General features: G+C 39.5%; 1 long non-coding RNA gene across 2 annotated transcripts; it reads right to left on the bottom strand.

The window, feature by feature from the left end:
* Positions 1-218: 218 nt before the first annotated feature.
* On the bottom strand, positions 219-27,813 carry LOC140514983 (uncharacterized). Of its 2 annotated transcripts, XR_011970787.1 has the most exons (4): positions 27,385-27,813; positions 27,219-27,274; positions 9,826-9,957; positions 219-992 (listed from the first exon to the last, which is right to left on the bottom strand). It is a non-coding gene; the product is annotated as an uncharacterized lncRNA (long non-coding RNA). The 2 variants fall into 2 exon arrangements; XR_011970788.1 differs by lacking the exons at positions 27,219-27,274; positions 27,385-27,813 and adding an exon at positions 10,785-13,864.

Raw genomic sequence — 27,813 nt, 5'->3', positions numbered from 1 at the left:
TAGGATGAAGAGTCTAAACCATGGCCTGACTTGCCAGAAGATATGGATCTTGACAGTAGTTTGGACAGTGGAGAGCTGAGGTGAAAGAAAAATGCCTATTCAACAGTTCCAACAAGTGCTCCGTGTTCTAATGATTGAAGTATCAACCTCCTGGGAATATTCAAATTATAGATTACTTTCTCATGTTCTGGATTTTTATCAATGCATGGGTATGAGTCTTTTGTGTTTTAAGCATTTCTTTTGCATGGAGGAAATAAATTGATCTATATTGTACATTGAATACCTTTCTGAATACCCATCTAAGCTCAAGTCAAACCCTAAGCCTTCTTTAAATATTTCCCCCAGGACTCATAGTCTCTCTCCAGCCTGAGACCATGAACAAAAGCATGAATCCTTTCTACAAAAGATCATGTTCTCCAAAGACTGAACCTCACATGACCACAAAATTGGACCCCTGTCCCCTGGTAGGAGAGAGCCCTCCAGCTCCCTGGGCCACCCTGGTCTCTTATTACATTATTTCATATTGATACTTATTGTTTTCAATTCTGCCCCAGGTGAACTATTGTATGCAATTAAATATGTTTTGTCTGTTTATGTAAGGAGTTATGGCCATATGACTAAGGCTTGGGAGAAAGAAAATTCAGGGTTTGATAGAGGTAGGCAATTAAGAGCTGATTTTGTTTGGTTTTATCTATAGTAATTACCTCACATCCTCATACCACCTCAGTTACTGGGAAGAGGAAGGGGATTAGGTTCACAGCCTAGCTTAGTTCCTATAGCACACAGTCCCAAAGTCCAAGTCCACTTCCTTCCCCTCCAGGCTTGAGTCTTGCTTCTTGGGGGTTTCTCTGCCAAGTTGGCTGGCTTCAATATCCCACTTGATATCCTGACTCTTCCAAGTATCCGTCCCTTCCAAGGATTCATTCACTCCCTCCTCCAAAGTTGTCTTGACGTGAGCAGGTCCATTGGGGATTGCTGCCTGCACCTGGAAACTGAGAATAAACAAAACAGAGCAGAATCAAATATGAGGCCTAAAAGAGGAAAAAAGAGAAAGGTGTCCCACCCCTTTTCAATTCAGTCCATGGCCCCCCAGTGCTGTGAAGAGGTTAACCACAATTGTGGGGAAACACAGCCGAGCAAGGTACCTCCATGTTAGGTGATCTAGACATGCTCCAAAGCTCCATTAAAACAATAACATAGACTCATTTTTACCTGATGAAGACTAAATCAGGGTGTTAGAGCATGCTGTTCAGAATGAGACTTTAGATTTATAGATTCAAACCATCTTTATTTGCAAAAATAAAGCCAGTCATTGTTTGTCTCCAGTTGACCTTTCCACCCTTCTCCCATGCTCCCCTTTGTATATCCCCATCAGGGCTTTCCTAATCTCTTCAGTTGTCAGTACTCACCCCCCACCCCCATTATCATATATTCTTACCTGTGTGTATGTTATATAACCTCTCCCAAAAAAGACTGTAAGAAGCTGGAGAATAACAACTGATTTTCATTATCTTTGCATCCCTAGTACCCAGTACAATGCCTGGAACACAGTAAAGCTTTAATAAGTGCTTGTTAGATTAGATTGGATTGGAAGTAAACAAAATAAGATTCTCTTCCAGCACAATTAAGTTTCATGTATGTTGAAGTTTTAGAAACCATGTTTTATCTGTCTTGAATTAGAGACTCCTAACATTTATTTGGGTAATTTAACTTGAATTATATTTCTTTGCCCACATGGTCTCTGGTCAATGAAGGGCTTAGAGATCCTTGGCCCCATTTCAACTCAATCCAGGTCAGTCTGTAGTTTGGGTTAAATACAGAACTGGTGAATTAGAGCAGACCTGCCTAGATTTTTCTAAGAAGGTTGTGGGTTGACATCCTTAGTACATAGATAAGAAATGGAGTATTCACACGAGGCAGCTAGGTGGAGCAGTGGATAGAGTATTGGGCCTGGAGTTCAACTCCTGAAGAACTTGAGTTCAAAATCCAGTGTCAGACACCTGTATGTCCCTGGATAAGTCATTTAACCCTATTTACCTCAGTTTCCTCATCTGTAAAATGAGCTGGAGAAGGAAATGTCAGACCATTCCTGTATCTTTGCCAAAAAAACTCCAAATAGAGCCACAAACTGTTGACACAACTAAAACAGCTCAACAATATATTCACATAGGTATTCTGCTGGTATAGTGAAAAGAGCCTTGGACTCTTCCTTGGTATTTATTGTTAACAGATACTTAGGTTCTGCCAATGAGTAGTTATTTATGAGCTTCAGCTGTCCTGCACATATAATGAAATATATAAATAAAATACGAAATGATGGGGTTGGAGTAGCTGAGTTCTATAGACCCTCTTGGCTCTTTCAATCCATGATTCTTCTTGGGTTTGCTTGGGCCTCTTAATCACGAGTCAGAGAATGGGCGACAATAGGTATTTATTAACCACCCATCGTCACATGTTTAGTTGCCATTTTAGCACCAAACACTCCAGGGGGAGGAAAGCACCTTGTGTTTGTCATTGGTCCATTGTATGCATGAAGGATCTTTTTCAGAATCGAAGTCACAAGATACTATGGTTTCAAGTCTGTTTAGAGAGTTGTGATTTACCAAATGGCTGTAGTGGAAAGCTGCTGTCTGATGACTGACCCCAATAAGAACAATACAATGTCATCTGAATAAACGTAATATTTGCAAAGAAAGAAAATTCAAGGATCTTTCAAGAGAGGAGAGATTAGAGGGGTGATGTAGCTTTGCTTTGTGTTTGCTCCTTTTTCAATGTTTTCATTTCTTAATAAATAACAAATATCATGGGATCATAGATTTAGATTCATTTTGCAGATGTGGAAACTGAGGCTCAGAATGATTAAGTGATGTGCCCAGGGTCACACAGTTAGTAAGTATAGGGGAGAGGAAGATAGTAAGTACTTATTGAACCCCGACTATGTACCAGGTACTGGGCTAAGCTCTTTACAAATATTTTTATCATTTTATCCTCACAAAAATTCTCAGAGGTAGGTGGTCTTATGATTCCCATTTTATAGTTGAGGAAACTGAGTCAGCCAGAGGTTAAGTGATTTGTCTGGGGGCACACAGCTAGTAAGTATTTGAGACAGAATGTAAATTTATGTCTTTCTGACTCCAGGTCTAGCACTCTATTATACTACCTAGCTTCCTCAAAAGACAATTTCTAATTAAGTGTTGGCAACAGGGACTTCAGAATCTGGATTCATTAGTTTGGAGTTGCCCTGTGGTGCCTCCTACAGGACCTTTGAGACCACGAAGGTACCCATGCCTTTGAACAGGTTGTACATCCTTGCCTGGAATGCATTTCCTTCTCTCCTCTATTTCCTATAATCTTTCATTTCCTTCAAAGCTCTGTTTACATACCACTTCCTACCTTTCCCCAGTTACTCAGCTGCTCATCCCTTCTCCTTCAAATTGCTTTGTATTTGTTTTGTACGTCTCCACTATGTCTCCATATATTTTATATATCTGCATTGGTAGAGGATTTCTTGAGGGTGGGAGGGAGGAAGAGAGCTTGCTATATCAATGACATCACAAGTCCAGCCAAAATATTTTACATACGTAGCACTCCAAAAGGTTACTCTCCCAACATATATTCTTAAATGGCTGGAGAGAGTCTCCCTGGGCAAGTTACAGCTAGAAACTAATGCCATCGGGGGAGTCAGGAGCAAGAAACCCCCTCCTCTTTCCTTGTTGGGGGCTCCATATAGCACTCCCGAACCTTATGCCTCCCACTCTCAAACTGCAATAATTCTTCTAGGGTTTAGCTATTTAAAGTCCCTAGAAGTGTGGCTGATGGGTTTGCTCAGCCAATCTAGCAGTTCCTCTCTTGACTCAATCAGAGACCTGATCAGGTGATCAAACCTCATAAGGGTCTCACCGGCTTTGGCTGTATTTTTGCAGTTAGTTTAACACCTCATTAATAACCCGTGATTACATTGTGGACTTCCTGGGCTAGGCAAGTGGCCAAAGACCAGCTTCGCTACAAATATACCTTTCCTATATACTTGTGCTTGTACATACTATCTTTTCTTTAACATATAAACTACTTGAGGTCAAATAACAGTTTCACTTTTGTCTTTGTACTCTCAGAACCAGCAGAATGGTTGGTTGGTTATTGTCCTTTGTTCTAGAAAAGGACCAAAATGACAGCACCATGCTAGCGTCAAGTTTACAGTGTGTCTGACTGTGGCTGATGCAACCAATACGAGGTCATAAGACTACCACAAGTCAGGTACAAATAGTCCACATGAACACTTGGGGTGGATTCTCTAAATGTGTGCATCTTATGTCTCTTCTGAGGTACTCCAATTCTGCTTTGCTCCTAGAGCAGAGCACAACTCTGATAGAATGGCCATGTTGTTTGAATGCCAAGTACAATAGTAGGTGCTTAATAAATGTAAAACCCTAAATTCTCAAGGACAACTAGAAGCAACTCGAAAATATCTAAGCATTTCCTGAATTAGAGTGGAGAAAGTCCATGACCTTGACTAGAATGCTAACTGGGCATTTCCAAAGCAGCTGTCACTAGGAGATGCCATAGTATGATGCCCGGAAACACTTCAGGGCTTGAAAGAACCTTAGAGGTCATCCAATTCAATTCTATCATTTAAGTGAGGAGAAAACTGAGGTTCATATGACAAGTCAAGCAACTGAGGAATCCTGACCAGCACCACTATAATAATAATTTGTGTTTATTGCATTTGTGGAATAAGAGATGAACATCACCTCCCTCTTATTACTACAGATGCAGTAAGGGAAGTCATCACAGTTTTAGGGCTAATACATTTATTGGAACAAAAATCACATGCATGAACTCTTGTGAAGAACCTGAGAAATGAGTTGTCAGAAGAGAAGAGAACACCAGGAGAAATGAAAGGGAAAGAGAGAAATGAATGTGGAGTCAAAAGTCTATATTGCAGCTGTGATATAACAAGAGTTTCTCCCTTGACTATATGATGCTACCTTTTTGGTCATTGTTACTCTTTGTCCTTGACTTGCTAGTGAATTGGATTTAAGCGAGGCAGAGCTGTGCAGAGTCACCAGCCTCACTTTTCCCCACAGAGCTATCTGGGTCCAGTGGCCAGATGTAGATTGCGATGACTGGAGATGGTCCTACAGTCTTTTTGGATGATGAAGTGACAGTGCCTATAATGATAGACTTTTTAGCCTCCTGTACTTGCCTGTTGATCCATCTAATAGATGTAAGACAACCTAATAAAAGAGGTATTGAGCATGAACCCCCAATGAATGTCAGTTTGTTTACTGCCCTTATATAGCACATTTTTAAAGTCTACAGACTTGTCCAGAAGAGTTAAAGCATTAAGTCATATATTTAGACAATGTCATTGTAGTCTTAGCAATTAGAAGGCTTGCAAACAGCCAATTAGGCTTAAAGATTTGCCTCTTTAGCTGACTGTTCTAGGAAAGATAGCTCAGCTTATTGAATTAAGTTCTAATGGTCTTTAATGGGCCTTGTGACAAGCATTGTTTCTCTGAAGGGATAAAAGGGCCTGCTCAATGGCCAATTCATGTTTATAATGACAATTTCCCCCCCTCCCCCACATAAAAGGTGAAATTATTACTCAGGAATATGAGGTAAGGGTAGAGTGAAGCTTTGCTGAGCCTAATTTCCCTTTTGAGAAAGCAGAGTTGCCCAATGAAAGCAAAGCAAATTGAGATGGCAGGTAATGGCCATGGACTGATACATGTCAACAGCATCAGTTGAATGGGGCCCAGCAAGGCACGATGGACAACTAGGAGGGTCCTAGAGGTCTAATCTTCCCCTCTCATTTTACAGACAAAGGATCTTGTGATTTTATGTTCCCTTTCAGCATTGTGAGTCATTTAAGTTATCTCTGACCTGCATTTTCTTTATTTAGTACAGCATCTGGAAGACATGAAAAATGCTAAAATCGCCTATCCAAAAGGAAACTAGAGATATAATTAAAATCCATACCATTCCCCCCCTTCCCCCTCCCTAGGGATTTCTCCTGCACTAGGTTCAGGCAGCTTGTCCTGGTACCATACTGAGATAGAGCCACTGTCCTCATGACTGAGATCCCTGTCTCCCAGCACCCTATGGCCACCTGCTCCAGTCTGCTGCTCTCCTAGGCACGTGTCCTAGGGCCTCACAGGACACATCAAGGTTGAACCTCTAGGGAGGATCTTGAACAGTTACAACACCTGCCTCCTTCAGTGGACCTCTCCAGTCACTGATCCCCTACCTGGATTCAACCTTTGATGCTTAGAACCCTTAAACCTCCTTATATACTTCTTAGCCTGAGTTCTGAACTTGTGACTGATGAATATACAGATTCAAATTCATATCCCCAACTGTCTTCTCCTCACTCCCATCCATATCAATGTCCCCTCACCCTGCCCCACTGGTCACCAACATTCCCACTATAGACCTACCTGTTCCACGGTGCCCTTTATCTTCTCCTTTATCTTTAACCTCTTCCCTTTTCACTCTTTTTTCCTTGTGGAACTCACTAAGCCATGACTATCTCTGGACAACACTGCCTACCTAACCACGCTTTCTTTCAGCCAAGAATTTCTTTTTTTTTTTTAACATTCTTTTTTTTTTTTTTTTTTTTTTACATTTTGAGTTCCAAATGCTTTCCCTCCCTTTAGCCTTTTTCCTGCCCATTGAGAAAGCAAGCAATATAACAGTTATACAAGTGAAGTCATGCAAAACATTTCCTTATTAGTCATGTTGTTAAAAAAACAAAAAATACATAAAATAAAAAAAAGTATGCAAGTATGTTTCAGTTTGTCCTTGGTTAATCATTTCTCTCTCTGGGGTGGATCGTATTTTTCGCCGTAGGTCCTTTAAGATTGTCTTGGATGATTGGACTGATTAGGGTAGATTTTTTTTTAAAAGTTTAAATATTTCAAAAGTACAGGTGAAATTTTATTAAAATAAATCCTTAATCCAAAGACACAAAGCAAAAAAAAAAAAAAAAAGATAGGTCAAATTTGGGGAAGAATGAATGGTCCAGTTTGGCTGGAAGCAAAAATAAAAATAATAGCTGATAGCAAAGTGACAATTTAAGTTGGAATCAGACTGGAGAGAGCATTAGAGCCTAAAATTAAAGGTCAAGTTGAAGCCAGTTGCCAAAGTCGGGTTTGGGGATTATCTTTAGATATTTCCAGTCGTGGAAGTCCCTGTCAGAATCATTATGATTAATCTAAAAATGGTAATATTTTTATCAGCAGATCAAACCATAGTCCAAGGAACAAGATGCTCTTGTGAATACAAATAGTATTTTGCTCTTAAGAAACAGGCAGTCTAGGTCAAAGATAAAAAAACCCAACAAAAACCCAAAACAGGTCCTATAAACACTAAAAAGATTTGTGAGTAGCTAAGTCTTTCACACTTACAGGTATTGCTGTTACTGTATACAATAATCTCCTGGTTCTGTGCACTTCACTTTGCAACAGTTCATATTTCTGAGTGCACCCTGCTCATCATTTCTTAGTATTCCCTCACAATCATATATCACAACTTGTTCAGCCATTCCCCAACTGATGAGCACCCCCTTAATTTCTAATTCTTTGCCACCTCAAAAAGAACTACTATAAATCTTTTGTATATATAGTTTTTTCCCCTTTTTTGTTGATCTCTTTAGGGTACAGAGCTGGGAGTGATATGCTGGACCAAAAAAGTATGCACAATATTTTAGCCCTTTGGACATAGTTCCAAATTGTTCTCCATAATGGTTGGACCAGTTCACAACTTCACCAACAGTGTATTAGTGTGCTTATTCTTCTATATTTCCTCTCGTGTTTATTATTTCCCTTTTCTGTTGTGTTAGTCAATTTGATAGGTGTGAGGTCTGAGTTGTTTTAATTTGCATTTTTCTGATCAATAGTGATTTAGAGCATTTTTTATGACTATAGATAGCTTTCATTTCTTCCGAAAACTACCTATTCATATCCTTTGTCCATTTATCAGTTGAAAAACAGCTCTTAAAAATTTGACTCAGTTCCTTATATATTTGAGAAACAAAGAACTTACTGTAAAATTTTTTGATATTACTTCAATGTCTGTGATACCTTTTAACAAACTATAATTTCATTCTGGTGACTGAAAACATGTTTGATTTGTTTTTCCATGGTTATAGACAAGCATAACCCAAGTTTGAAACAGCTTGAGTTTTCTTTTCCTTGGTATTGCCTTGCATCCTGAAAGCAGGCAAAGTGTGGGAAATGTGTGACTTATGTAAGCCTCAGGGTGCTAACATCAATAAAGTTGTCAAAAAGTCATGCAATGCGGGTATTATATTTCTTGCCTTCTCAGTGGGTGGGGGAAGAGATAGAGGGAGGGAAAAATTTTGGAACTGAAATAAAAAAATAATAAAAGAAGTCATCCAGTGATATATTATAGGGCATCCAAAAGCTACCTGAGGTGCCTATTTCATGGAAAACACACCAGAAGAGACCCAGAGGAGGATATGCTGAAACTCTATGGACTTGCCAGAGTGACAAGATGTTATAGCATGAGTTTATGGTGCAGTACGTGGTGTTGTTAGAAATGTCAAAGGACCCTATAGTGAAAATCAGACCTTGAAATTGGTCAGGAAGTACATGTCCTTATAGGAGTGGGTGGGGGATGAAGGGTAGCTGTTCACTACTCACCATATGATGAGATTGTTTTCTGTTCTCCTTTGTGATTTTGATATGAAGTGGACACTAGAGTAGAAGACACTAGATAGTCCTCAACAGTCTCTAGCAGCTAGTCCCTTGGTGAAAGTGAAGTGACTCAGATATTAAAAAGACGGGCAGTAATCCATTGGTAAGTTGAGATTCCAGCCCTTTCTGGAAGTGGCTTCTATCCCCTCAAGCATTTTAAATACTGTAGCTTTTAATTTTATTCCATTTAATATGTCCACAATGTGAGAAAATAGTTCTTTCGTGGGCGGGATGGGGAGGGAACTCTTAGATGCAAATCTTAATGGGAATGGGGAATGAGTTATCATAAATTATAAATTGTAGTTGATACTCTTTGTACTTTCAACCTTAGACTAAATGAGATGAGAGAGAATTTGGGCTGATATACAAAGTATTCAAACAGCTTGGTGGAGGGGAAGCGAGATCCATTTTCCCCACTAAGTCCAATTGGCTCATGTTCTCTAGTGAGTAAGCTAAGTCACTATGGACATGCAGTACCATCTGAGGGTTCACAAAGATACTTCCCCTGAATAGTTATGCCAGCTTCCATTTCTAGGAAGCACATGCGTGCCTGTCTATCCACTTTCCCACTTTGTTTAGTGTCTTTGCATCCTCTTGTCCTTCATTCTCAAAGAAGACTGTGACATCAGGAAGGTGACGTCATGACTTGCAAGTGAATTGGATTTAAGTGAGGGAGGGCTGTGTAAAATCACCAGCCTCACTTTGTCCTCCAGAGCCATCTGGGTCCAAGGAGTGGTAAGATGTAGATTAGGATAACTAGCGAGGGCCCCGGATGCAGTGCATCTATGTTCATTAGGGATAGATAGAATACTATAATTGTGTTTTATATTATTATCTTTGCCAGATTCTAAAGGCAACACCTTTAAGAAGAACAAAATGTGTGGCAGTGTGAGTGGATTGTAGAGGCTAAGAAGAAAAGCTATGTGTTCCTTGGCTGGCCACCAACCTTAGAATGTGGGTGTCACTGCTCTTAGAGGTAACTAGGTGGCACAGTATGCTGGTCCTGGAATCAGGAAGCTTCAGATACTCTGTTACCCTGGGCAAGTCACTTAACTTCTGTCTGCTTCAGTTTCCTCAACTGCAAAATGGGGTCAATAATAACACTTACCTCCCAGGGCTGTGATAAGAATCAAATAGCATACAGTCAGTGCTTAATAAATACTTGTTTTCTTCCTTTCCCAGGCATTCTTCTTTCTCCAGATGATTTGTTCTTTAGCCACTGCCTTTGGCTATATGGCATCTGAGCATGAGGGAAAGGAAACAAGGAGAAAGGTAAGATGAGCAACTGACCAGCCAGTCCCAGCCCCAGCCCCAGCTCCAGCAGATAGCAACACTACTGTTTTTAAAGCTTATGGTTTTAGCCTGGGGGAAAAGAACCAGATCCACATGGTTTGATATCCTCTACTATGGAGAAGTTTATCAAATATAAGATTCTCTTTCTAATAGCTTTTGAGTTCCCAGTTAGGGAGGGGACAAGAAAAATTTCTTGCTCAACATTTCAGGGAAAGTATCTCTCTGTCTCTGTCTCACTCTGTCTCTGCCTCTGCCTCTCTACCTCTGTCTCTGTCCTTCTGTCCCTCTCTGTCTGTCTCTATCTCTCTGTTCCCCTCTCTCTGTCTCTGTGTCTCTGTCCCTCTCTCTGTCTCTGTCACTCTGTCCTTCTGTCTGTCACTGACTCTGTCTGTATCTGTCTCTCTCTCTCTCTCTCTCTCTCTCTCTCTCCCTCTCTCTCTCTCTCTCTCTCTCCCTCTCCCTCTCCCTCTCCCTCTCCCTCTCCCTCTCCCTCTCCCTCTCCCTCTCTCTGTCTCGGTGTCTCTGTCCCTCTCTTTCATCTGCCCTCCCTTCCCTCCACATGCCCACTTTTTTTTTCTTTTTACAATTCTCCAATCATAAATGATAAAGTGTACAAATGACTTACCATATCTTTATTTAGGGTAAGCTGGCATGAATACTAATTAAAACAGAAGTTATAAATTTAAATTTAGAGAACCGGAAAAAGAATTAGATTTAACTTCAGCCCTCTCAAGAAGAAAGAATGGGGGAAGGAAAGAAGCTAGAAACAGGTACCTGGCCACCATTATCAGATTCCAGAACAGAAAAGGTCCCCCAGGATCTGTCTGTTCCAGACACAGCCCTCCTCACTGTTCCAATAGGCAGAGGCCTTGGAGGTAACCACAGCAGGATTACAAACAGCTGCTCAAATACCACCTGTGACAGCTAGCCAGCTCTGTGCCACACCCCCTGCTTCTTTCCTCCCCTGCAGCCCTCTCTCTCCTCTTCCAAAACTGAGAGGGCAAAATTCTTGTTCATCCCTGTAACGTAACGTACATCACCACCTGTACTGATATTTTCTCCAGAATAGGAGAAAAACAACAATGTCTCTTTAAGACAAAATCTCACTTTAGGCCATGGGCCGTAGGAGATGTGATAATTTTCATCCTGAGGAATAGAAATTTTTTACTAGCTAAGCATGTCCTTGGCAGAGGGGATAACAGGGGCTACAGAAGGTACAGGCAACATTCCATCTTTTCTCTGTATTTATGAATAAATCTATATATTATTATGATTTTTTTATTCTTGAGAGATTTAAAAGAATTAACTTGCGAATCCATCTGGGCCAGATGGATTTTTTGGTAGGATAATTAATTGATGAGATGTCTTATTTTTTTTTCTCCCAGGTTGTTCTATTTAAATGATTAATTTCCTTCTGTGTCAGTTTCAGATTATTTATATTTTTATAGATAATTACCTATTTCCTTTAAGTTCTTAAATTTCTGAGGCTACAGTTCTTTATGGTATTTCCTCATGTTCTTAAATTCTTTTGTGCTTGTCACAGCTTCTTTTTCATTTATAATGTTCCAATTTACATTTTCTCTTTCTTTTTAAAAAATTGTTTGCTAACACTTTATACGTTTCATTGATCTTTTCAAAAAATGACCTGGTTTTATTTATCAAGTTAATTGTTCTTTCATCTTCTGTTCTATTCATTTCTGTCTTAATATTGTATTTCTTTCTTTCCTTTGGTCTGTTTCTTTGTTCCTTTTCTAATGCCTTTAGAACCAGCATTAATTATTTTTTCCTTTTATCTCTCATTCATTGAACTGAGACATATAAATTTGCCTACAAGAACTGCTTTGCCTGCGTCTCATAGATTTAATATGTGGCATTTTTGTTGTCATTGTCTTTTAAGTATTCTAATATTCTTCTAGATTTTTCTTTAATACGATTGTAACATAATAGATTGCTTTTAAGTTTCCATATGCTTTTGCTTATGTCATTATAGCTTGATTGAATAGTTATCTAATAATACAGTGTATATTATTTCTGACTTTTTGGAATTTATATAGGATTATCCTATGATCTCATGATTAATTATTGTGCATTCCATGCATACTTAAAGATTACATATATACACATATATGTACGTATGTATGTATATATATGTCCCCTACTTCTCCCATTTAGTTCTCTACATAATCTGTTATTTCCAATTTACTAAACAATTTGTAACTTAGATTTTCTTATTATCTTTTATTTATCATATTCTGATAATGGAGTATTAAAATCATTCCCTATTATTACATTTGGTCAACTACTTCTGTCATATTTATTGCATAAATTTAATTTTAGGACTATTTGGTGCATATACATTGAGAATTATATATTTTTTATTCATTGGTCCTTTCGCCATTATATATGTAACCCTTGGTTATCTCTTCCTTTGTTTTCTAGTTTAATTTCCACCTTATTAGTTACCCCTAGTACTATATTTAGACTTACTTAATTTTATGATAAAGGTTTTTGCATTAAATGTGCTTTCTGTAAGCAGCATCTTAATGCATTTTATTTCTTGATCTATTCTGTAATTTAAAAATTTTAATGAGAGAATTCAAATCATTTACATTATTTCTAGAAGTAACCATTTTTATTTATCACCTCACATCACCTTTTAATTATTCTTGATATTACCTGTATGGAGTTAAATCTATCTTAATTTTGATCAATTTCAAGACTAAAACTACTTAGTAAAAGAAGTTATATTTCTGGTGGTTTTTAAATACTATTTATTCTCATACTTCCCTGATGTTTAACTACCATTGTGCTGTAGAAAAGAGTTTTGCTTTTGTTTCTGCCAGTTTCTTTCCTTTTTCTCCTTCTACCATTTCCAGAGACAAGCCCTGAAAACAAAACAAAACAGAGGATCAAAGAAACACAATTCAGGTGCTTAGATTCAGTCTCCTTTCTCTAGCTGATTCAGGGAGAGAAAAGAGTCAGCCATCCGTGAGGTCCCAATTGTCTAGGTCCTCGGTAGTTTTAGATGCTCCTAATTTTCTACTTAAGCTTATCTTGAATACCATCAATCATAAGGACTGCTGGTCTTCACAGAGCAATTCAGCAAGCTGTCTCAGTCCTGTTCAAACAACTGAAGAAGAAAATGAGCAGACACCCTGGTGCCATCACCCACATTTCCCCTCTATCTTTTCTCCTCAAATAATTCACTTGTTGGTCCAGACTATTTTACAGGCAATTTTCTGCCAGGCTGAACTGACTCCACCAGTTCTTCAGATCTTTCTGCATTGTCTCACCCCTCAAGTTTGGTAGGCCAACAGACACAATATCCGTCCTGCCCATTTCCCCTGCCCTCCACTCCTTGTCACTTGTTAATTTCAACATGTGTGTTGATATTTCAGTTTGAATTTCCTTTTGGTTTTGCTTCCAAAAAAGTTTTTTTTAAATTATTTTTCATTTCTATGTCACTTTTTTCAGAATATATCCCTCCCTTCTGCCTTACCCATCAAACTATTTCTTGTCACAAAGAATAAAAAACAAAAGAGAAAAAACAATTCAGTAAAACTAATCAACTGAATCTGACAGTACATACAGTTTTTGAAAGCCATAGTCCCCTCCACTGCCAAGAAGGGAGAAGGTGCATTTTCTCACCTCTCCTTTGGGCCCAAAGTTAGCTATTATAATCATACAGTGTTTAGGGCTTTTAAAAAATTCATGTTTGGGGTGGAGCCAAGATGGCGAAGTAGAAAGACGCACATACACATAGCTCCGAACACACAAACCACAGAACGGCTAGAGGGGACCAAGCCAGGGTGAATTCTTCACCCAGAGACCACAGAGTATTGGAGCGAGGGAGATTCCTGCTCCGGAGAGACCTGCGGACCTCTCGCGGGGGGTCCTTCGCGTCGCGGACTGGGCGCCGGGATGGGGAGTGGAGTGCGGCCCTGCTGCAGCCGCTACACTGAGGGGAGGAGATCCAAGAGGGCTACGGGGACCGGATCTCCAGCGACCACGCGGGTCCCCCCACCCACAGAAGGACCTGCAAACCTCTCGCAAAAGGTCCGTCACGCTACAGACGCGGAGCCCAGCCTGGACCTGCGGTGGCAGCGGCGGCCACGGCTCCGAGAGGCACACATCTGAGAGAGCTTCGGAGGCGGGATCTTCAGCGGCGGCACTAGCCTCCCCACCAACAGGTGACTGACGGGGGTGGGTGAGAGAGTCTCTTTGGCGGGTTGAGAGGGGAGTGGGGTGCCCCCAAGGCTCGGGCCCCCCCGGGAGGTGGGGGCTGAGAGGCAGCTGCGGACGGGGGCTCCCCAAATGGGCGGGAGCCTGGATCCATTGTGGAAGGTCTGTGCATAAACCCCCAGAGGGAACTATGCCTGAGAGGCGGCCCTGCCCCTGACCACCTGAACTTAATTCTCACACTGAATAGCAGCCCTGCCCCCGCCAAAAATCCTAAGGCGGGAAGCAACATTTGAATCTCAGTCCCCAAACGCTGGCTGGGAGGACCAGGAGGCGAGGTGGGTGTGAGGAGAACAATTAGAGGTCAGGCCACTGGTTGGAGAAAATGCCAAGAAAAGGGAAAAGAAATAAAACTATTGAAGGGTACTTTACCGGAGAAAAGACACTTCCTCCCTTCCTTTCTGATGGGGAGGAACAATGCTTGCCATCAGGCAAAGACACAGAAATCGAGGATTCTGTGTCCCAGCCCACCCAATGGGCTCGGGCCATGGAAGAGCTCAAGAGGAATTTTGAAAATCAAGTTAGAGAGGTGGAGGAAAGACTGGGAAGGGAAATGAGAGGAATGAGGGAGAAGCATGAAAAGCAGATCAGCTCCCTGCTAAAGGAGAACCAAAAAAATCTTGAAGAAATTGGCACCTTGAGAACTAGCCTAACTCAGCTGGCAAGGGAGGTGCAAGGGGCCAGTGAGGAGAAGAATGCTTTCAAAAGCAGAATTAACCAAATGGAAAAGGAGATTCAAAAGCTCACTGAAGAAAATAGATCTTTCAAAACTGGAATGGTACGGATGGAGGCTAAGGACTTTGTGAGAAACCATGATATCACAGAACAAAGAGAGAAGAATGGAAAAATGGAAGATAATGTGAAATATCTTATTGGAAAAACAACTGACCTGGAAAACAGAATCAGGAGAGACAATGTAAAAATTCTGGGAAAACCTGAAAACCATGATCAAAAGAAGAGCCTAGACATCATCTTCCATGAAATTATCAAGGAAAACTGCCCTGAGATTCTAGAACCAGAAGGCAAAATAAATATTCAAGGAATCTGCAGAACACCGCATGAAAGAGATCCAAAAAGAGAAACTCCTAGGAGCATTGTGGCCAAATTCCAGAATTCCCAGGTGAAAGAGAAAATATTGCAAGCAGCTAGAAAGAAACAATTCAAGTATTGTGGAAATACAATCAGGATAGCACAAGATCTGGCACCCTCTACATTGAGGGATAGAAGGGAATGGAATAGGATATTCCAGAAGTCAAAGGAACTAGGACTGAAGCCAAGAATCACCTACCCAGCAAAACTGAGTATAATACTTAAGGAGAAAAAATGGTCTTTCAATGAAATAGAAGACTTTCAAATTTTCCTGATGAAAAGACCAGACCTGGAAAGAAAATTTGACTTTCTAACACAAGAATGAAGAGAACCATGAAAAGGTGAACAGCAAAGAGAAATCATAAGGGACTTACTAAAGTTGAACTGTTTACATTCCTACATGGAAAGACAATATTTATAACTCTTGAAACATTTCAGTATCTGGGCACTGGGTGGGAGTACACACACACACACATGCACACACGCACACATACATAGAGACAGAGTGCACAGAGTGAATTGAAGAGGATGGGATCATATATTAAAAAAAAATGAAATCAAGCAGTGAGAGAGAAATATTGGGAGGAGAAAGGGAGAAGTTGAATGGGGCAAATTATCTCTCATAAAAGAGGCAAGCAAAAGACTTATTAGTGGAGGGATAAAGAAGGGAGGCAAGAGAAAAACATGAGGTCTACTCTCATCACATTCCACTAAAGGAAAGAATATAATGCACACTCATTTTGATAGGAAAACCTATCTCATAATACAGGAGAGTGGGGGACAGGGGCATAAGCAGGGTGGGGGGGAGGATGGAGGGGAGGGCATGGGGAGGAGTATTCAATACGAGGTCGACACTCATGGGGAGGGAAAGGACCATAAGAAAATAGAAGTAAAGGGGGACAGGATAGGATGGAGGGAAATATAGTTAGTCCTATACAACACAACTAGTATGGAAATCATTTGCAAAACTAAACAGATATGGCCTATATTGAATTGCCTGTCTTTCAAGGGAAAGGGGTGGAGAGGGAGGGAGCTAAGGAGGTTAGAACTCAAAGTGTTAGGACCAAATGTAATGTTCTTACCACTGGGTAACAAGAAATACAGGTTAAGGGGTCAAGAAAGCTATCTGGTCCTACAGGACAAAAGAGAAGACGGAGACAAGGGCAGGGAGGGAGGATAGAGGAGAGAGCAGATAGGTCACAGGGGCAATTAGAAAGCTCGGGTTTGGGGGGGGGAGGGAATAAAAGGGGAGAAAATTTGTAACCCAAAATTGTGTGAAAATAAATGTTAAAAATTAATAAAAAAAAAAATTATGTGTTTGCCAGGACAAAAAAAAAATTCATGTTCTATTGATTTTTCTTTAACTGATCACTGGCACCTCCCACTGACACCTCCTGTCCCCCACCCAGAATGTTCCCTTGTAACAAAGATGGATATTTAAGCAAACCAATTGAACATATTGACCATGTTTGCCAATGAATACCTCACTTTACACTTTTGGGCCACAAGTGTTCTTTTCTGAAGCAGAGAGGTGACTTTCACCATCAGATCATCATGATTAGTCGTCACATAATGTTGTTTTCTTTACTACGTTCATAGTGTTCCACCATCTTATAGAAAGTACTCTGCATAAATCTTTATACCTTTTGCCCCACTGCTCTCACCACTAGGACTATACTCTAAGGACATTCTTAATGGAGAAAAAAATTCTAGCAGCAACATTTGTAATGATTAAAAAAAAAAACCTGAAAGCTGCCTAAATTTCCAGTGACTGGGGAAACACTGAACAAATTATACTGTTTCACCATAAAATAGAATAAAAGTAAAAAATACAGAGAAATGTAGGAAGACTTATGAAGTGAGGTATGGTAAAGGAAGCCATAATTAAGACAAAAATATGTACATTGAATATAACTAGGCAGATAAAGAAAAAATAAAATACTGATAAATATGCAGAAAAGAAGTTCAGAAGGGTCAAGGAGATAGGCAGGGTGATTTTATTACATACCTTGTTCAAGTTATACTTTAAAAAACCCAAACTATTAAAAACATTCACAGTTACTTGCACAATTATTTAAAATCAATCTCTTGCTTGTTTTTTTTTTCTTTTATTATGTTTTTGAACATGGGTACCTGTCAGAATTGAAAATAAATTTAATTTTAAAAAATTAAAAAAAATGTGTCAGCTTAAGTACTCTTCTTCTATTTGATTATGCTTCTCTAGGAAGCTGCTCTTGCCTGGAATAAAAAAAATAGGTTTTATTTTTACTTATTTAACCCAAATTTCTTTTACCTCTAGTTCTACCTTTCATCCCTGGATTGTTATCTCTTTGTAGATAGCTTCCAGATTTATATATGTAGCCCATGTAAGCTCTGAGTTCTCAACTCTCACTCTCACAGATGAGTCTTAAATCCTAGAAGAAGGCTGTATACAATTCCCCCCTCAAGGTTCTAGAGGTACTCCTGAGGAGTCAGAAGTCATTCTCTAGTACCACTGGCTTGAACTGGAGTGCTTTTCCACAAGGTTATCAGTCGAGAATCAATCACCCAGTATTAAATTTTTATTTTTGCTTCCACATTCTCTTTTCATCTCTTTCTCCACCCATTGAGAAAATAAGAAATATGATAACCAGTACATGTATATATGTATATATATACATATATAAAATATTATATACTTAATATTACACATATATAATCTATCTATTGTCATGTAAAACATCTCCACATAAACCATGGTCTGGAAAGAAAAACAAATAGGCAAGAAAAGTAAAGCAAAAAAAAAAAAAAAAGCTTTGGTCTATACTCAGTCTATCAGTTTTCCGTACAGGGGTGAATAGCATTTTATATTGTGAGTGCTTTGGACTTTGGTGGCTCACTGTACTGATCAGAGCTACTAAATCTTTCACTTTTCCTTAAAATATTTTTTGTTATTGTGTATATCGTTCTCTTGGTTCTGCTCACTTCATTTTGTATCAGTCCCTATAGATCTTCCTAGGTTTTTCTGAAACCATCTCTTTCATCATTTCTTACATCACACTAGGGGCAGCTAGGTGGTGCAGTGGATAGAGCACCAGTGCAGGAGTCAGGAGGACCTAAGTTCAAATCTCACTTCAGACACTTGGTACTCACTAGCTGTGTGACCTTGGGCAAGTCACTTAACCCTAATTGCCTCATCCTGGGTCATGTCCAGTCATCCTGATGAATATCTGGTCACTGGATTCAGATGGCTCTGGAGGAGAAGTAAGGCTGGTGACCTGCACAGCCCTCCCTCACTCAACAACAAAGTCAAGTGCAAGTCATGTCATCATTTCCCTGATGGCATGGTCTTCTTTGGCAACGAAGAACGAACATACATCATGCTAGTATTCCTTCACATTCATTTATTCAGTCACTTTAAGAACTTTTTAGAAAAGAGTACTTACTAAAATGGTATAGTAACAACAGTTGGAAGGAAGCATTTCCTTGAACTATCTGAACACAATTCTTGTCCAACATCACTACAGTTTAAAGGACTTTTCACCCTATGACTGACTGACAGAGCATTATTTTAATTGGGGTGGGGTTAAGTAAGATCAATCAGACAGCTGTAACATATATCTATCCCTAATCTCTCTCCTGAGCTGCAGGTCCACATCCACTTTTGCCTTTTGGACATTACATACCACAAGTTTCAGGGATATCTCAAACTCATCATAGCCATAGTAGAACTTATCTTTCTCCCTAAATAAGACTAGTATATCTCAACTTTCCTGTTTTTGTCAAGGGCACTGTCATCTTACATTATACAGATAAGAAGTTTCAGCATCGTATTCCCCTCTTCCCTTATTTTCTGCCCATACATCTAGTTGTCATATCATGTGAATTCCACCTCCATACTTCTTTCATTTACTCCTTTCTCTTTGTTCACACAGTCCCAAGCTGAGTTTAACCTCCCATCACCTCTTGCCTGGATTATTGCAATAACTACTTAATTATTCTTTCTTACACAAGCCCTTTCCCTCTCCAACCATCCTTTATATAGCTGCCAAAACAATTTTCCTAAAATACACGTCACTCTCAGCAGGGGAGTGATTCTAACCATGCCACTCCCCTGCTCAGGAGACTCTCTGCTACAACCAAAATAAAATACAAATTCTTGTTTTTACACTTGAAACTCTTTAGAATATGGTTTTAGTCTACCTTTCCAGCCATGTTATACATTACTTCTATTCACATACTCCATTTCAGAAAAAAAAAACAAAACACCTGGACTCTTATGATTCCTTATATACCCCAAGTCTTCCATTTCCCACCTTCCCATTTGCCTTTCCAAAAAAAAAGGTTCCATGCCTGGGATATTTTCATTTCTTACCACCAGTCCTCCTCTTCTTTTAAGACTTACTTCAAGTACCACTTTCTACAAGAAACCTATTTTGATCAACCCAAGGGCTGGTTTAGTTTGTACATTTTGAATTTACTTATTTTTGTATATGTTGTTTCCCCTCAGCAAAATAAAGAACCCAGCACACAGCACCTGGTCCAGGGTAGACACTTAGAAAGTGTTTGTGGAATGAATGACTCAGTGAAGATTAGACTGATTCAGGGACAGGCCTGATGAGACAGGTCAGGCATGGTCAGATTTGGATCACCTAGATTAGAAGATCTCCCAAGAAGTTCTATTTTTTAAATCAAAATTATTTACTGGACAACACAATAGATCTATTAAAATTGGCTTCTATCAATTGTTGGCCCATCACTTTTCTAATTTCACAACTTCTTATTCTTTTTAAAAGTTTTTAATTAATTTATTTGTTTTCAGTTTTCAACAATCACTTCCATAAGTCTTAAATATTCCCACCCTCCTCCCCTGTCTCCCTCCCCCCTCCTTCCCGAGATGGCATACAATCTTAAGTGGGTTCTACACATACATTCCTATTAAACACATTTTTGCATAAGTCATGTTGCATAGAAGAATTAAAATGAAAGGGAGAAACAATGAGAAAAACAAAACAAAACGAAACGTAACACAAGAGAAAAGAGTCTGCTTCATTCTGCGTTCTGACTCCATAGTTCTTTTTCTGACTATGGATGGCATTTTGCCTCAACAGTCCTTTGGGGATGTTTTAGGTCCTTGCATTGCTGTGAAGGGCTAAGTGTACCAGAAACAGTCCTTGCATACTGTGGCTGTTTCTATGTATAATATTCTCCAGGTTCTGCTCATTTCACTTCAGGTTTTTCTGAAATCTGACTGTTCACCATTTCTTATATAGCCCAGGAAAATTCCATTACATTCATATACCGCAACTTCTTCAGTCATTCCCCAATTGATGGGCATTCCCTCTTTTTCCAGTTCTTGACCACCACAAAAGGAACTGCTATAAATATTTTTGTACATGTGGGACCTTTCCACATTTTTATTATTGCTTTGGAATACAGCCGTAGAAGTGATATTTCTGGGTCAAAGGGTATGTACCTTTTTGTAGCCCTTTGGGCATAGTTCCAAATTGCTCTCCAGAATGGGTGGATCAGCTCACAGCTCCACCAACAATGAATTAGTGTTCCAACTCTCCCACATGTTCTCTAACATTTATCATCTTCCTGTTTTGTCATGTTAGCCAATCTGATAGGTGTGATGTGGTACCTCAGAGTTGTTTTGATTTGCATCTCTCTAATCAATAGTGTTTTAGAGTATTTTTTCATATGACTATAGATAGCTTTAATTTCTTCCTTTGAAAACTGTCTGTTCATATCCTTTGACCATTTATCAATTGGGGAAAGACTTATATTCTTGTAAATTTAACTCAGTTCTCTATATATTTTTAGAAATGAGGTCTTTATCAACATTTGTTGCACAAATTCTTTCCCAGTTTTCTGCTTCCCTCCTAATCTTGTTTGCATTGAGTTTGTTTGTGTAAAAACTTTTCAATTTAATGTAATCAAAATTATCCATTTTGCATTTCATGATGTTCTCTATCTCTTGTCTGATCATAAATTTCTTCATTCTCCATAAATCGGACAGATGCACTGTCCCTTGCTCCTCTAATTTGTTTATAGTATCAGCCTTTATACCTAGATCATGTTTCCATTTGGACTTTATTCTTGTGTATGATGTCAGGCATTGGTCTATGCCCAGTTTCTACTAAACTATTATTCAGTTTTTCCCAGCAGTTTTTGTGAAACAGTGAATGCTTATCCCAGAAGCTGGGGTGCTTGGGTTTATAAAACAGTAGAGTGCTATATTCATTGACTACTATGTCTTGATTACCTGACCTGATGAATATCTGGTCATTGGATTCAGATGGCACTGGAAGAGAAGTGAGGCTGGTGACCTGCACAGCCCTCCCTCACTCAAAACAGTCAAGTGCAAGTCATGTCATTATTTCTCTGATGGCATGGTCTTCTTTGGCAATGAAGGACAAACACACATACCTTAATTATTCCACTGATCTACTCCCCTGTTTCTTAGCTGGTACCAAGTGGTTTTGATGATTGCTGATTTATAATGTATTTTGAGATCTGATAGGGCTAGGCTACCTTCCCTAGCATTTCTTTTCACTAATTCCCTTAACATTCTGGACCTGTTATTATTCTAGATGAATTTTGATATTTCCTAGCTCTAGAGAATAATTTTTTGGTAGTTTGATTGGTATGACACCCAAGGAGTTCTATTTGAGGCAGAAAAGTTAAACACACATGGGTGTTATCCATAAAACAGAGTGTACAATCTCCCGCTAGACCAATTGGGGGCAGCATTCTGGTAGTGGGTGGTGGTTCTACAACTTTATTTTTCTGGAAAAGTGTAATATTGGTTACTATGTGTGTTATTGTGTTAAAATTGTATCTTGTTCTAGTCCCCCTGGACCATACCCTCCCTCATTGCCCCTCCTGCTTTGAGTTAGTATCAAAAATTTATAGGCAGTCTGTATAAAGGAGCAATAGCGGGGAAAGTCACATGAAAGTCACCCCAAAGATCAAAGGAGCATAATTTACAAATTGTATCATATATTAACCAAAATTCACATCCTGGTAATGTGCCAAATTAAAAAAAAACATCTAGGTGCTGCTTGTTAAGGTTTCTGGTCCTGTGATATGTAAATTTTCAGACAAAATTCAGACCAGTAGAACATCAAAATGCTGGTGATCACTTTGAGATGACAACTTTGAAGTTTTACGATTAACTTTGAGAAGATCTGATTATATTAAGGAATTAAACCCAAGGTGGCACCAGTAAGAGTTAGTCTCTTCTCACAAAAACCCCTGTAAGAATGAGACCTCAAGCTCCTGCCTCCTCCCAACACTTCCATGTTGTCTAGTGCTCTCAACTCTAGAACATGGTCATGTGGGTTGATATTCTCTGCCTCTCCTCCTCCCCATCTTCTTCTCCCCAATGCCTTCCTTCATCATCCCAGTTCCAGTCCCCACACCATCATCTGCCTTAGTACCACTTTTCACCACTTGTCTCTGCCTTTCTGGGCTTTTTGCCCTCCTACCCTCTGTGTTCAATTAAAGTGTGATTGCTGTCCTGTTTCCCGGCAAGTATCTCAAGAACCGGGAATGCCTGCCCCTATTTCATAACTTTGTAAATTAATTATCCACTCACTCACCAACCTAATCCTCATTTCTCAGCACTGGGGTAACCCAACAGCCCTGGAATAACCTGCCTCATTACCAGCTTAGAGTCATTTATAAAGCCCTGTGCACCATGTTTTGGTCACAAATTACAGTATGTCCTCCTGCAGGAAAGATAATTCAGCAGATGATTCCGGGCTCCAAGGCATTGTTTGCTTTTGAGGCACCATCCCTAAGCATAAATAACATGAAGACTCAGGTGAAAAAACCCTTTTGTTACTTTAACCTGGTCATTTAGTGTTTGTCCAGCTGCGCTGACCTTTCATGTTGTGAGTCAGCGAGCCAAGGGAAGGCACAAACAGACAAGAGGCCAGCAGAGAAGGCCCATGGGGAGTGGGAACATTCTCTGGAAAGAATGGAAAGGAACAGCAGGTGTCCTAACATCCCCACCCTACCAAGAAAATAACTGTTCCGGTCAGCAAATTGTTCAGCTGATTTAGAGGAAGTAAGTTGACTTCATTAGTTCTCAGGCTCAGACAAAATCACCAAAGTAAATTTATCTTCTGAAGGCAGCTTGGCCTAATGGAAAGGGCACTGGATTCGGGACAAAGGATTTACTTACTTTTTAATGCTTTGTTTATGCTTATTGAGTTTTTTGTATTAGAGTCACTTTGTAATACAGAAATCCCTTCCATATGGTGGGGGTTAGAGGAATGTCCCCACAATCTGGAAAATCTGTGTAAAATTCTTTGACCCTCCATACCAGAGAAGAAGTCTGAATCATTATGGTATTAAAAGATAAAATATGTTGATATTATACAACACTATACATAGATTTTATGCATTTCTAAGTTTCTAAACTTTTTCTGCGTTGTCTACTGGTCTTCATGTATCCTTTGCAGTTTCCACAAAACTCCCCTCAAATTCCCATTTGATTTCTTATGCTGACCTGTGATGTATCAAAACTGGGATGGGGAAAGTCGTGATGTGGAAGGGATAACTATTTTCCTTTCTCTAACCATTTTTTTAAATAAATTTTTTGATACCTTTCATTTTTACATCTCCTACATTTTCCAATATAGTCTTCTATCTTCCCAGATAACCATCTCTTCAATAAAGAAAAAAAATTAACTGAACAGATCAAAAAAATCTGACAACACACATAGTGTTCCACATCCATAGTCCTCCACCTCTACAGAGAAGTGAAGGGAGGTACCTTGTGATGTTTCTTCTTTGGGGACAAGTTTCATCATCATAATCTTACAGCATTTGCTTTTGAATGCTTTATTATTGTTAGAATCCTATTGTTTAAAAAAGTTCATCAAAACTAATAGAGAAGATAAGGTGTAAGACACAGCGTCTAGAATTGGAAAGGGCATTAGAGGGTATAACGGTACCTATGTGATCTTGCATAAATGACTTCCCTATTTAGACTCAGTTCCCTGGTTTTTAAAATGAAGGGATTAGACTAAGATGATTTTGAGATCTTTTCCAAGCCTAAGTCTATGATCTTTTCTACTGCTTATTTTTCAAGTGAGAAAAATGAAGTCTAGAAAACAAATAATCAAAATCAAAAATTAAATAAATAATAAATGTTAAAGTAAGTTGCCCACGATCAGTCAGGTAGCATAAATGAGATTCAACGTTTATGTTAATATTGCTAATATACATACATACAACATGTCATGTGTATTTGTGTGTATTTCTACATACACAAAATAATTTACATATTATTACCTATAATTTGCATGTTTACATATATTTGTGTACATTTCTGTATGCAATAATTTACATATTGATATGCGTAATTGACATATTTACATATATTTCTACACATACAAATACATATTTCTACATATACAAAATAATTTACACATATTAGATAGATAGATAGATAGATAGATAGATAGATAGATAGATAGATAGACAGACAGACCCTGCAAGATCAGTTGTCATCTTGCAGTCACATCAACCTTGGAACTTCTATCGTCTCAGGACCTTCCTCCCCTCTCCATCACTGTTTGTGATGGATGATGATGAATCTCCATGAGTGGAGGCCAGGACCCCTGGCCACCCACCTCTTTATTTCCCACTCAGCTGTACTTCTCTGGACTTCATCAGGCCCCCAAGCTATACCCCCAGCCCCTAAATGCATATACTTTTCGTTTTCCTTTTATGTGTTGCATTCCCCCATTACATTAAGAGCTCCTTAAGGACAGGAACTGTCTTTTGCCTTTCTTTGTACCCTTGCTCTTAGTATACTGCCTGGCACTTAGTAGGTGCTTAATAAACGTTTATTGACTAACTAGACACCTGTGGAGGAAATACACCTTGACCTTGCCCCCGCCCCGGGCTTTAATTGTTATGTATATTCATTGAATGAGAAACTATTAAACTCCCAAAGATAGCTCAGGGGATCAGACCTACAGAACTCAGGTGGGATTTCTTTAACAGAGATCAGCTTTAGTGAGTTTGAAGGCTCAGAAATTAAACAGTGAACCACATAGACTTTCCAGCTCTAAGCTATAAACATGGGGAGGGGAGTTGGGAATTGGTTCTCTGACAGAGATGTATAGGTCTCAGTAACCAGGAAATATAGTTCAAAAATAAAATTAAGCCTAAAGGCACTGGTGGGAGCGACTCTGCTCCATGGTCCAAATTATGTTAGCCAACAAATGTTTGTTAAGTGCTTACTATGTGTCAGACCTTGGTAAGTATGGGAGGTGTTAGGAAAGGTAAAAACAGTCCTTGCCCTCAAGGATCTCACATTAAAATGGGAGAGATGACATGTAAATTACTAAGTATGAACAAGATATGTTTGATGGAAGATAATGTCAGAGGTGAAGTCACTGGTAAAAGGATGGAGGGTGAGGGAGGGGAATCAGGGAAGGCTTTCTCCACAAAGTGGGATTTGAGTCAAAGGAAACCAGGAAACTAAGAGATATGTTTTGCAAGGACTTTCCTTCTAGAGAGGAAAGCCCTTTCTTATCAAGGCTTTGAAAGAAATAGACAAGTAGAATGAATTTTTCCCTAAAAAAGTCCCTCCCCCTCTTTCCAGTCAAGTCCAATGACTTCAGTTTCCTAAAAGAGTTATTATAGAGAAAACTTTAGTGCTAAAATCAGAAGTCTATGACAAAGTTTACTTATCCTCTAAGAGGAAAAGTCAGCACCCCAGCTGAATTCAGTAGCTGGAAGGCAAGAAAAACTCCAAAACTAGATGCCCAGTGAAGCCACACTTGGAAGTGACCAGCATCCACTGTGGAATTAATGGAATAATGCTGAGGAGAAACCTCATGAGAGCAGTAGCATCGTAATAACCTCACCTGAAGACATACGATGTCAGAGACATGAGTAGCATCTCCCCTTGCTCACTCTAAATATCTGCTCTTCCGACTGATGGCATGTGTAGCATAACAGTTGAAATAAGGTAAACTGAGGCACAAAAGTTCTAAGCATCTTCACTTTGTTGGTAAAGCTGAATCTACCAATAAGAGGGAAGCTGAGACTGACCCCCAACGAGGTGGACAGTTTTCTTCTATAGATTTTTGGAAGTACAGAACAGGGTAGGTTCTCATGGCATAACAGACACAGGGAACATATATGATATAGTTATAGATGGTGGAGAACAACATGATTGGTCGGAAGTTTGGTAATGGGGGATAGCAATGACCATCCTCTTTCTTCACTATGACTAAGAAGTGTTCACCTTCAAGAGAGTAGTCCTGACATCTTGGACAACAAACCAGGCATCCTTGAAGGATAGCTTGGTGGAGTAAAGATATTAGACCCTACTCTCCTATATTCACCTGTGTCCTTCAACATTAGCAAAATTTCTTGAGATAAGAATTGAATAGTGATTAGTAACAGAACTGAATTTTTGAATCTAGCCCCGGCTAAGTCTCTGAACTTAGCTTAGAGCCATGACTAAAGCAAATACAGGATCAAAGCCAAGTAACCATAAAAAGAATAGATAAGAAAATGATATAAAATTAGTATTGATCATTTCAGTATGCACCACGATGTGGACTGTGTGCCTCAGGTTATTAGAGGAAATATTCTATTGGTGCTTCTCTTACTGCCATACTTTATTAAATGTCCTTGAGTTAATTATGTCCTTTTGAAGGCTAGTAAAGGTAAGATAGCATGGCGCCCTGTGAGCCACAGTATTGAGTTGAAGCAGACACAAAGAGTAACTTGAACCTGGAGTAGACTTGTCTCAGAGCCCACGTACGTGTTAAGGGGTGTCTCCAGGTGCTTCAAGTAAATAGCAGTTTACTGCTCAGATTTAAAGTCAGAAGACCTGAATTCTCATACCAATTTAGTACTTACTGCCTGTGTGGTTTTAGGATGACTCTCAGCCTGCCTCTTGGTATCAATTTCTTACCCTGTGGAAGGAGGGGAGAGGGGAAAATTGAATTATTGATTTCTAAGATCCCTCTTATTCTAAACCCAAGTTTTCTGATTTGAGATGTCTGTTGAGGAAATGGAAATTTACCTTGTTTAGAGGGAGAGCATTAGCTTGTTCTCTGGGCTTTTCATTCCTGCAATTGTCAAAAGCGTTGGAAATGAGCAAATCCTGAGAAAAAACCTCATAGTCACTTATGGGAAGGGGAAGAAGTAAGGACGATGGATCCAGAACCTCAATTCCAGTCAGTGCAGCGAAACCACTCTCCAAACCAAGCAGAGTTAGAAACCCTAGGCCCCCGGCCATGGCCTCGGGAGAAAAGACAAAAAAACAAACAGGTAAATGGCCTCTCCAGGAAGCGGCTTAGATGAAAGTTCTGAGCCTGGGAGGCAGCCTCTTCCTGAGAGGAGTGGCAAAGATTCAGAGCAGGATTAAGATCTTGGGTTGGCGGTGGATAAAGGGATCTGAAGCGTCTAGAGCAGCTGAGACCCAGAGGAAATTTACATAAGCCCCCTGGAA

Source organism: Notamacropus eugenii, chromosome 7 (genome assembly GCF_028372415.1).
Source record: "Notamacropus eugenii isolate mMacEug1 chromosome 7, mMacEug1.pri_v2, whole genome shotgun sequence".
Taxonomy (NCBI): Eukaryota; Metazoa; Chordata; class Mammalia; order Diprotodontia; family Macropodidae; genus Notamacropus; species Notamacropus eugenii.
The sequence above is the reverse complement of the archived record's forward strand: the minus strand, read 5'-3'. Positions and strand labels throughout refer to the sequence as shown.